Below are 13,019 nucleotides of genomic sequence, written 5' to 3'. Positions count from 1 at the left end.
AGCATGAAAACAAAAATCAAAGTCCTGGATTGCTATGTACTGTCTGTGCTGCTATATGGTTGTGAGAGCTGGACCATAAACAAGACCATGGTTAAAAGACTGGAGGCAGTGGAAATGTGGTTTTACAGAAGAATGATGAGGGTGTCATGGATGGAAAGGAAAAGAAATGAAGAAATTTTAGAAATGGCAAACAGAAAAAGATCACTGATAACAAAAATCATCAAACGCCAAATGGAATTTTTAAGACACATTATCCGCCACCCTGGTTTGAAAATACTCGCCTTGACTGGAAAGATGAATGGAAAAAGAATAAGAGGAAGACAAAGAATAACGTATTTGAAAGGGATAAGAACTTGGACAGATGAAGCTGAGAAAGGTGGCGCTGCTTTAATAGAATTGGCAAGAGATAGATCAGCTTGGCGGAAGATGACCTCCGACGTCTGCTTCAGATATGGAACTACATGAGATGAGAATATATACATCCCATGCTGATTGTCACTACCCCCCCCCCCCCCCCCCCCATTATGCTGTTTGTGGTCTTGTGGTTTGGCACTCTCCTCGGACCGAAGTCCCGCTCTGGGTGGTGCAAATTTGAGTACCCGGAGAATGCTCTTCACACGTATTATTCTCTTAACCCTCTCCATACCAACTATAGGAAAATCGTCACATTCGTTACGATACAACTAACATTTTTCTAATTCAAATTTCTTTTTTACATCATAACATTTTAAGAAAATGAACGCAGTGTGTTGTAGAGCATGTTTTGCTAAAGAAATTATGTATGACAAGAACTTTACTGCTATTGTGTTTGAGTGATGAAAAAATATATTTTTATGTAAGTTGGGTGTGAAGTTTTGGGGGAAATCCTGAAAATGGCTGGTAAGGAGAGAGTTAACGCACTCAGGTGTACCTGTCCCAAAAAAAATGTAATTGTGATTAACAAGTGTCATGTTTTGCTCTTCGTTTTTGTGCTGCTATTGACTTGAGACACATTGTAAGGTGCTTTGAGCACATTTAGGGAATATTGCCTTCTATAAAAGCTCATGGTTTGGGATGGTCGGGAGCGGGGGGAGCGGGGGGGGAGGGGGAGGGGAAAAAATTAAGCCTCATTTGAGGTTCAGAATTTATAAGAGGCCAAATGAGATCGGATTATCGGGTATCCCCAATATGTAAGGGACATCATAATGAATAATGCCATATTTTCTTCGTGTTGGCGTTGCTATGGAATTTCCCTATCGGTCTCGGACGAGTTGGGAGTTAGGTGTTCGGGAATGAGCAGTAAATGGTATCGTTAGTGTTTATTCAATAGTTAAAAAAATAAATAAATAAATAAAAATTATGCCTTTTGCGCCAAGATATCATAAGATATCGTTGCCTAGGCATTCCACGAAGGAATATAGATAACTCATCAAACAAGATGTCTGATGTCAACAGGAATCACCCATGTTGTCCAAGTGAGCAAATTGGGTGTTAATAATCTTGCTCAAGGAAAAAAACGAAAGTGCCAAAAGCGGAGCTCGAACCCGGATCATCCGAATCACAGTGCAATGCCTTAACCACTAGGCCACTTCGCCCCCGATTCAATAGTTAAAGTGACACTAAACTGCTGGAAGTTGTGGACCTTAAAAAGAGAATAAAAAATGAATATAACAGTTTCAAAAAAAGAACAAAAGACCAAGCACGGAACGTTTCGGACTCCAAGCCCTTCGTCGGCCAATAACAACACAAACAATAAAACAAAATCACAAATTATACATTACTTAAAACCCTAATAGACCGTTTTTATTGGGCTTTTTTTTTTGTTGACTGAAGAAGGGTTTTGAGTCTAAAACGTTCCCCTGTTTGGTATTTTGTTCCTTTATGAAGCTGTTATATTCATTTTTGCTTATTCAGTATTTAAACCATTTAACTCTCTTACAACATAACATTTGATCAAACGTGAAAAGGCAATATATATTTTCTCTAACTTTAAATGCAAACCTAAGCCAATTGTTGGAGAAATATTTTACTGCAATAATTGCGTACATTACATCGACAAACACCAATCAATACGAGAAAATAAGAGTACGAAATGAATATCAGTTTATCAGCTGCTTTTAAACCTCCCGCAAGAATCAAAATAATTCTTTGTTTGTTTGCTTCTTTTCTTTTTTTTTTTTTTTTTTGAACGTTGTTTTCTTGTATGAATATAAGAAAAAGACAAATATTATATTTATATTGCAAATAAAATATTATTTTTGTTTCCCCTTCTTAAAGCATCAAATGTAATCGGTATTTGAAATATTTTTTTTTATTTAGGAAGATTGATAATCAGCGAAAATCCAAAAATAATCTTTTATATTATTAACTTTCATTGGTTTGACTAAGGATTTAAAAAATCTCGTTTTACCTACGTCTACTTATTTGCAGTTCTGATAAGCCAAATCGTTGCGGGCTCATTGTTGTAATGGAAATACTCTCAAACCAGCACAAAACACGCATTACAACAATGTTAAATCAAGCCCATAACTAATTGGATTCAATAGTCTGATGTCACGTCGCCCAGCAACGGCAGCCATAGTGGTTCTAAACAAAGAAAATCGGTACCTTTTATTCTTCATGCTGGCTAGAACTTTTCATATGTCTTGTGATCAGAATGTGTAAAAGTCAAAAGATGATCAGATTTATAATGTTTTTTTCCCCTCTGGATACGCTTTTATGCTCGTCGGAGAAATATGTCATAAGGGCGTCCGCCATTGTTCCGATAGTTTAGAGCCAGTTACTAAGTTACAAATGCGTCATTACGAGGGAAGTGACGTTACGACTGTTGAAGCGTATTGCGTTCGGTTCTCAGATATGTTTTCTGTCGTTGCAATTTGCTACAGAAACTCCACACTTTGAGCAGATTTCGTTGGATTAATGCCTGCTATCCTCAACTTCGAGTCCGAGCCTGTTTATCCAAGCAGAGACGCATTCCTAATGAAAGTTGATCATTTTAGCCAGTTAACTGCCGTACTCTGGAAAAACTCTTATTTAGAAATATGGCCATAAAACTCCTTCAAACATCGATCGAACGCAATAAGCTTCAACAGTCGTAACGTCACTTCCCTCGTAATGACGCATGGTAACTTGGTAACTGGCTCTAAACTATCGGAACAATGGCGGACGCCCTTATGAAATATTTCTCCGACGAGTATAAAAGTGTATCCAGAGGAAAAAAAATTAATAAAATCTGATCATGTTTTGATTTTTACACATTCTGATCACATTACATCTGAAAAGTTCTAGCCAGCATAAAGAATAAAAAGTAACGAGTTTCTTTGTTTAGAACCACGATGGCCGCCGTTTCTGGGCGACGTGACATCAGACTATTGAATCAAATTGCCCTCAAACCTGGCACTTCGATTTCTGGTCAAATTTTTAAATTCCAAAGTACGACATTTAACCTGTTAAGATAAAGTGTTGTGTCAGTCAGTGCATGAAATAATATGTCAGAAGGTGAACATTTTGGATTTGCATCTTTTGCATTTTCTGAAAGAATATGCCCACCAAAGCATATTAATTCTTATTTGAAGTAAATCGGATGATTTTTCATGAAGTTGTGGTCAGATGTATTGGAAAGGTATCCAGCAACTTTTCTCAAATTTCATATTTTTTCAACTTGACTAGCTGTAAAAAAATATTCAGAAGTGAAATTAAGCTTTGAGATTTCCCAAAGATATACAAAAAGGGTTGATTTAATCATTTGCGACAAGAACTCATTTTGGATAAAAATTGACCTTCTAACTAAACTTGGCAATATCTCAGTTCAAACCTTTTCACCATCCGACTGATTATGTCATTCACTGTAACAATAATATGGATTAAGATCTCACTGTTCCACGGCCATTCGTGCCTATCACATGTGTCAAAAGGACTACTTTTGCACTGCGTACCCTTCCCTCACTCACCCCCCCCCCCCCCCTCTCAAACCCAATATTATCCCCTACTTCAAGCTCACTTCCTAATTTCCTTCCCCATTCCTCCCACTTTGTGTGTGTGTTATATTCTCCATTTATCTATTCATCAATATATTTCCAATACATCGTAATTTTAATAAATAAATAAATAAACGGCATTTATATAGCGCTTTACCCGTTGTCACAGGCTCTGAGCGCTTTACAGTGATATAAAACAAAACATATTACAGTAAGACAAGTTTGATGGAAAAGTGATATGAATTCAATTTAACAACAACAGAATATGATAATAGTATTACAACATTATGACGTAAAAAGTTAAAACTTCCAATCTAAAATATGACCCGCAGAGTGGGTTGGCGTTGTTACGATCTGGCACATGTTGTTCTCCGATAATGACTCATGCAATTTTAAGATCAGACACATCAAGGTCGGCGTAATCAGCAGCAAAAGTGTTATGTAAAAAAACTGGTTCCAATCTCATTGGAAGTGTAAAACCACTCTTCCGGAGGACTGGATACATACCTTGTGTAATTGATCTTCTGGTTTCAGAGTGATGGCATTTTATTTTCTAGTCCCAAATATATGCTAATCGTCAATAAAAATCATCCATCCTCGCTCTTTTACGTCCCGTAACATGTAGAATTTGCCTATACATCCTGCTACTAAAATAGTTATACCACACTTCCAAGGGGTATGGAACCTGAAGAGTAGGTGTGACGTCACGACATCTGTCCTATTGACGTTATGGTTAGCGCACTCGATTCCAAATCTGGAGGTATGGAGGTAGGGTACAGGATCATATCAATAATATGTTGGTGATGCTTTACATGCGAGTGAGTAAAATACTCACCAATTCCACCCGGTGTTGATTACTATTTTTTTTTTGGGGGGGGGGGGTGAGGGACTTGTGTCCAGGCATTAATGTATCTATATTACCCATCTACCCCATTTTCGCAAGCACATTCAAACACAAACACACACTACACTAAGCTATATCAAACCAACCTAAATATATTTTTTTAAACTTTTCTTACAGAACTTCAACTAAATTATATCAAACTACTTATGCTGACTGGCAAGTTTCGTTTTCTACATGTAACATATAATATTCTTAGCTCATAAATTTGCATTGTTTTCAGCCGTCAACCACCATTCTAACTTTAAACAACAACAACAACAGCAAGTATAGACTTAACGGGTACATCTGTAGACACCATTTCTTAAGAAGAGGTCAGTTTACAAAACGTAAACGAGTTGATTAATACAGGCCCTTTGGCGAGAAGAAGAGAAACCATGCAGCGTGTCCGGACGACGATAATGTACAAACTTGAATAATAGTGTACTCAGACTTCTCCAAAAAGGTCGTTATGGTTCTCTATTACAATATAATAATGGCGTACTAATCACATCAGATTAACCAACGGTGGGATAATACACGACTGAGTGGCCGGATCAGGTTTAATCTCTCCTGCTTGTCCCCCCACGCGGCTCAAAGATTATCCCTCAACTGACCGCACCACGTCCAAAATCTGATTTTGCAGCCGTCTACTGTCGGAAAAAGTTCACAGAAATTCTCGCGAGATTTGTTTCTCCAAGGAGGTCTACTTCGAGACATTTATTTACCTCCCTTGATGGCGATTTAGTCGGTTCTAGAACTATGTGCATGTTGATTAATTGGCAGGAAACAAAAGAGGGGAATCGTAAGGTTATTTGCCAGGCCTTGGCAACGGACCAAACAGTCTTACTAAATAACTTGTTTTCAAGATGATGACGTTAACAATGAAATGGCAGAATATTGGCCTTCCTAGACACGGACTAGAAACGATTAATATGACTGCTGCTAGATATTATACAAAAATACATAAATATATAAATAAATTTGTCCACATCTTGTCACCCATCCAAGCACTTAACTTGCTCATTATGTTGTTTCTTTCAAATAAAAAATATCCACATTAATATATCGCTTTGTGGTTGATTGCGCCACCTCAATGCGATTAAAAAGGATAATTTTACAACCCTCTCCCCAATAGTCCATATGAAATCATATACAATCCATTTGATAGAGTACAAGTCGATTGTCAAGCGCAATATTTGTACTGGCACCCGTACAACATACGTCAACACTGACAACCACATACCCATTCATACATCAGTCGAGTTCGTAATGCATGTTCAAGAAACGCCTTGCCAAGTTGATCAACGAGCTAACGTGTTAAAATTGTTGAAAATTTGTCAATACATAGCATAAATCTTATCTTTAACAATCCAATATCACCAGACCAAAAACATAAACAACTAATATAATGACTAGATAGGCCATTGGCACATTTCTTAAAAGCTGAGACATGTGGATATTGTGTAGTTTCGAAAAATGAAGAATGAAGTAATAACCTTCAAAATCATTTTTAAAGATTAGATAATAAAATATGAGCTTTACTGTAGTCCGTTTCCTCAGATTCACTGTACTCAATGCGTGATCTTTTAAAGTGCTTAGCCGATTGTTTATTCCCCCAATTGGTCATACGGAATTAAATTCCAACTTCAAAGTATTTGTGTGCGTTTGGAAATTTATTTGCTTTTCTTATTGCATGTTTGGTTTAGTGATGGGGGTGCATTGTTTTTAATGGGGGGTTTTTTAGGGGGGGGGGGGTAGAGATTGGAGGAGGGAAATAGATTTAGATCACTTCTATACATAAATATTCCCATTCACTCCTTCTGGGTGACATCAAAATGATCACATTATGATAATCATAATTATTTTCGCATGGTATCTGTCCAAACTTGTATAATTTTTTTCCGTGGCTTGTGGAATATTTGAGCATTATCTACTTCGCGGTCATGTGATGTAGGTGTATGAAGCGCCGAGTTGGATTCATGCTAAGACTTGTGTGTAAGAACTATGCTATATTAGGACTGACGTGTAAGCATATTATGGAGAAAAAAAGTCCAGAAAATGACTTTCCCAAGGTGAAAGCGACAGCAACACAATAGTTCCTATACACATACAAATTAAGTACAACAGTATTGGTGACTTCAGCAAAATTCTAATCTCCTCCCTGTGGCCATCATTGACTAACCACTCACCCGTGGATTACCGTTCCTGGGAAGAACGAAATACAAAACCCAAGACTGTCTAACTGTTACCAGCTCTTCTTCTTCTTCGTGTAAATAGCAGTATTAGTAAAGTCCAGATTTATAATATTATACGATATGATATTATGTTCCTTCTGAAATCGGGGTGGTATTAGTGCATTATCCGACGAGACCGAGCTCAATTCTTAAGCCTAATCGGGTTATGATTCTAATTACACCATTTGAGTATGTCTCCGCTGGCCTCTCCCACATAGACGCTGCCCGGCCACAGACTTACCACCACTAACGTCACAACCACCATAAAATACAACCAAGAACAAAGAGGTCGAAAAAGGCAGGGTGGTGGTGGTGGTGGTTATTTTTTGATAAATATTTCTTAATCTGAATCAGAATTCACTGCCTATATAAAGTGCACAATCGTCTACCTTGCCACTTACCCACTGAACGTGTCGCTCCAGATGTCTCGAGCAACTTGAACAGCGAACTCGCAAATTCGTAGATCATAATTCAGAAAAATGGACCTATTCTGTAATATCAAAATTCAGAGCATAAAGTTCCGTGGTTCGGAAGATTTCATGGTGACAAACTTCATACAGATCATTCGCCTTTTGCCAAAAAAGACTTCACGTGATGGATCTGCAGGGCAGATTGAAAACTGGAGCAGCTGGAGACGAAAACTCAGTTGGTTCTTAGAAGACGTCACTTTGCTTTGACAAGTCTGAATCTACGTGAGTACATTATTGTCCTTTTTCTTGGGTTTATAGAAATGGTTACCTACGTAGAACTTAACAACAAGCCAGTTTTATTATTTCTTTAATCATAATTAGGCTGCATGAATTCTTTTCTTTTGTTTTGTTTTTTTTTAATGTTTTTTTTTTTAATTTCGTTTTTTGTTTTGTTTTTTTTTTGTTTTTTGTTTTTGTTTTTTGTTGTTGCTTTTTTTTTGTTTAAAAAAAAAGATAACCATACTTTGCAATGTTTGCTCTTAATGATTCTACGTTAAATTATCTATGAATGCGCTATTTTTAACTATCCTCATGCACTTCTCGAGTTCAATGGGTCGTTCTGATTTGGCGGAATTCAATCATTCAACCACGGGGTTAAAACATGTAAACCCTTTACGCTATAATATACCAGGCGCGAGATTCATATGCAACAACTAAAGATTCCCTTCTTGAATGCCGGGCTTGATCGTGGCCTTCGTAAAGTTATGGCCTGATTCTGACCAAAAAATGACGTCAAAATGCCAGTCTTTTGCTACAAAAGAAAACAAATCGTGAGTTGTATTCAATAGTTCAATCAATGAAATGACTTGTTTCCATGAGCTCTACTAACGACAACTCACTAAGGACGTTAAACTGCCAGTCCTTTTGGATTTCAGTATCAGGCTATAACATAACGATTGATGCGCTATGTTTATTTATGATATTCCGAAAACTAGAGGCCCAAGTAGCACTGAAACATCGGTCCTGTCTATCAATGTAATTTTGGGTGCTCTGATAGGAAAGGTTTGCCTAACTCTATTCAATTATGTTGTTGAGACTTGCATTGCGACCTATTAATTATTTTTGTAAAACGCCCGTGCTTGTTTCCGCTGATAATCAAAATTCAAACACTCTGGACTCTAACCAACTTTTGGAGAAGGTAGTTCTTACACAATTAACATCTCATCTTAAGAACAACAGTTTGGAACAACCCTTTCAGTCAGCCTACAAACATCAACACAGTACTGAAACGGCGCTTCTTAAAATCTTTAATGACTTGTTATGTAATGCTGATGCTAACAATATCAATGTATTATGCCTTTTAGATCTTTCAGCTGCCTTTGACACCATTGACCATGACATTTTGTTAAGAAGACTAGAAAATACGTTCGGCAGAAAAGGAATTGCCCTTAAATGGTTTACATCATATTTACAGGATCGATGGCAGACTGTCGTGGTGAATGGTGTTCAGTCAGAACAAGTTTTACTAAATTTTGGAGTGCCACAAGGCTTTGTTCTTGGCCCTGTCCTTTTTACTGTATATATGCAGCCCCTTTCTAGTGTGATATCCAGATTCAATCTGAATTATCATTTTTATGCAGATGATACGCAAATATATGATTCAGCACCCCTTAGTAATTTACAGTTCTTAATACAACGAATTACGAGCTGTTTTAATGAAATTAAATCTTGGATGTACCACAATAAGTTAAAATTAAATGATAGTAAAACTGAGATTTTAATATGTGGAAGACCGAGTATCCTTAAACAGGCAAATAAATCACCTATTACTCTCGGAAATAGCACAATAGAATTTTCAAATAAAGCAAAAAACCTTGGCGTCATCATTGATAAAGATCTTTCCATGACAAGCCACGTGAATAACACCATACAATCTATGTACATAGAAATGAAAAAAAAAAAAGCAAAATTCATAATTTAATACCGAAGCATATAACAGAACTTTTAATTAATTCCCTGGTTTTATCTAAATTGGACTATTGTAACTCCCTTTGGGCGAATTTAGCTAAAGACAAAATTAGCAAACTTCAGGTTGCTCAAAATAACGCAGCCAGGCTCATTGTACGCAATAACAAAAAATACCCGTCAGCAACTCTTCTTCTCCGTGAGTTACATTGGCTTCCTGTTGAAAAAAGAGTTGCCTATAAGATTTGTACTGTTGTCTACAAATCCCTGAGCACGAACAGTCCCTCCTATATTAAAGACCTTCTAAACATATATGTCCCCAATAGAAACTTGAGGTCAAGCAGTGACCAATCAATCCTTGTCAAACCTAAGCCATTGCGTAAAATAGGTGAACAGTCTTTTCAATTTTCGGCCCCCATTTTTGGAACTCTCTCCCGTCACACGTGAGATGCTCGGATTCGTTGACAACGTTCAAATCTCGCTTAAAGTTTTATCTTTTTACGTCATAATGTTGCAATATTATTTTCATATTTTGTTGTTGTTAAATTGAATTCGTATCACGTTTGCTTCACACTTGTCTCACTGTAATATGTTTTGTTTTATATCACTGTAAAGCGCTTAGAGCCTGTGACAACGGGGTAAAGCGCTATATAAATGCCATTTATTATTATTATTATTAACCGCCACTGATTAATTTCAGACGAATGCCTTTCGGAATGTGTATCTCGTAAACGTCATATTATTATGGTCAGCTATAGATAAACTGTATGACTTACTTGTGACATTTTTTACAAATACAAGCAGGCTTGATTGGATTTTTTTCTCCCTTTATCCGATCTGTAATTTTATGGGATAAATCGCACGGTTGAAGTTACTCATACATCTCCGCCCCCTCCCCCCCCCCCCCTTTTTTTTTTTTTTTTTTTCCTTTTCATCTCATTTAAGAGAACACATCATTGTTTCAAATTTTTTAGAAATGTATAGAAGGAACGAAATTGACGTCACGCAGCTCTTTGTTATTGTTTTTAGACTGCCATTTTGTGATTATTTCTCACTAAATTATAAATCAAGACTATAAACGTTCAAGTTTACACATAGTTTGTGTTTTGGTATGTTATATCCACTGGCAGAAGTTGTGAATATTTTACCTAAACGCAAAGCATCAATATCTCCATCTACGGCCTCTCGTTTGAGTTGACAGGGGTATTATTATAGTTATAGCAGAGACTGTGTCTTCAACAAATCCTTCCCTTTCTTACTAATGACGCCCATTCATTGTAGAAAACACACCTAATAGGAAAAACTTATAAAATGGCTTACGAACTCTCCAAAATGATCTAGATACCTACCAGGACAGATTTGACTTGCATTCTGTGAGGTCCTTTTTTTGCTGGTGTTATATTTATTTTCTCATTGTCAAGGTTGAACTGAATGAAATTGTATAGTTGAGAACTTAATTATGGGATGTCAAGGGCAGTATGTTGTAAATCACGTAATTTAATCCCCAAATTCTGTGTGTTGAGTGTCGATTGTTGTGATGTTAAAGGCGCTCTTTAACGTGCGGATTAGTGGCAGGGCTTGACGCGCGAGTGTCGTAGTAGTTGTTGCCAGCGTGATGATTAAGCTTCGAGAGGCTGTGTGGAATGTTAAAACTTGTGAATGAAACCGAATGTAACAGATTCATAAAATGTGACCTTTCGTCTCAAAACGGTATTAAGTCGGGTTGGTTAATATGTTGAAAATTGAATTTATAGCCAGAAATATCAGACTTGTGTTGAGTTTATATGAGTTATTGAGGAGAAGGCCAACCATATTTTGTGGTGCTAATACCAACAATTTATACTTTTGACCAGTTTCACATTAAATTCGACTTTTAAACATCTGGTTCGTTCCGACATAATACCGTTTTGAGACGATGGGTCACAAATAGAAAATGACACGGAATGTTTCGGGCTCAAAATCCTTCTTCAGTTGTCTGAAGAAGGGTGTTTTTTACCCAGGAATGTTCCATATTTAGTATGCATGTAGTTCATTTAGAAGATGTAATGTTACATTTTGTCTAATTTTGAGGATGTCCGATTGCCATTAGAATCAACTGGTCCAAGCCGTCATCTGATGGACTCTCTCATTATAGACCTTCTAATACCTTTTCGTAGTTATTGGCTGTTATCACTTGATTGTTATGAGAGAAAGTATTGAGATCTGGAAAGCCCTATTGCATACAGTATTATGATTGACTGTAAACGATTTAGTCAAATCGTTTCTAAAGTAACTTTAATTTGAAACATGAAAAGAAAAAGATATTGGCAACGTTGCTTTTTTAGTAAAATCGCTTGAGAATTTCGACAAAAAATATTTTATATATTATGTGTGCATAGTTTGTGTCAGATTGTATATTTGTCATTACACATAATATACTCTTATAATAACGTATTTAAATACTAAGTAACTCTTCTTCTTTTTCTTTTTTTTTTTTTTTTTTTTTTTTTTTTTTTTTTGCAGAGCCCCTTTCCCATCTGTACTCTGCATGTGCGTGTGTGTGTGTGTGTGTGTGTGTATGTGAATGTGTGTCTGTGTGCATGTTTACCTGTCTATCTATCCATTTATTACCTATCTATCTATCTATCTATCTATCTACCTCTCTCTCTCTCTCTCTCTCTCTCTCTCTCTCTCTCTCTCTCTCTGAGTGGCCTCAATTGTCTCAAGTTCAAATTATTTTAACAAAAAACTTTTGTCTTCTGTTTTTCTTTTCATTACATAAATAATACAACACATTCTAGTTTTGTTTAAGATAAACAATTACAATATAAATTGTTTTTAAATTAAACCATGCCATTATAATCCAAATCTAATCAAAGTCTTATACTTCTCATATCGCATAAAAATATTACCGTGCAAAAAGGAACTCGTTCATCAATGCAAATCTACATTACAACTACAACAGCTATGAAGGTTTCCAAATATTACTTGGTTGTAAGAAATAATAAAATACATAAATAAAATAAAATAAAATTCCCTTTATTCATCCCCAAGGGGAAATTTGTCTTTAGGGTCTATTCCACGGGAAGACTTGAATAACCCAGGAGTCAGCCGCAGAGCAGCGCCGCAAAGTGAGATAGGGCGAGGTGACTTGCTCAAGGCCACACAGCGCAGCGGCGGGTGATTGAACTCGGTACCTTTCGTGTAGGAAGCAAAGACCGTACCGCTGAGCCACGCTGCCCCTAGAAGAACTTGTCCTGCAGACATACCTACATATTATACCACGACAACAGTTGAAAAATTCCTTCATGAATGTTGCGTAGGCGTTGTGCACAGATTCGACTCGAATCGTCTGTGCATCTCGTCTAGGCGCCATGCACTGGGGGAACTCGGCAGGTCTACGATACCAACTCAAGAATGGCAACTCCGAAACATTTTCTGAAAATTCAACAACAATTTGGAACGGACTCTTCTTCACAACGCTTAGAAGATCAGAGGATACACTGAAGAGGAATAAATTATGGTCTCATTTGAAATTAGCAGCAACAAGCACCGAATGGGATCTTAGACTTGTATTAAGATAAGATAGTGA

The sequence above is a fragment of the Berghia stephanieae genome, chromosome 6, assembly GCF_034508935.2.
Source record: "Berghia stephanieae isolate SIO BIC M18660-M18661 chromosome 6, UCSD_Bste_1.3, whole genome shotgun sequence".
Lineage (NCBI taxonomy): Eukaryota > Metazoa > Mollusca > Gastropoda > Nudibranchia > Aeolidiidae > Berghia > Berghia stephanieae.
This window is presented reverse-complemented; position numbering follows the sequence as displayed.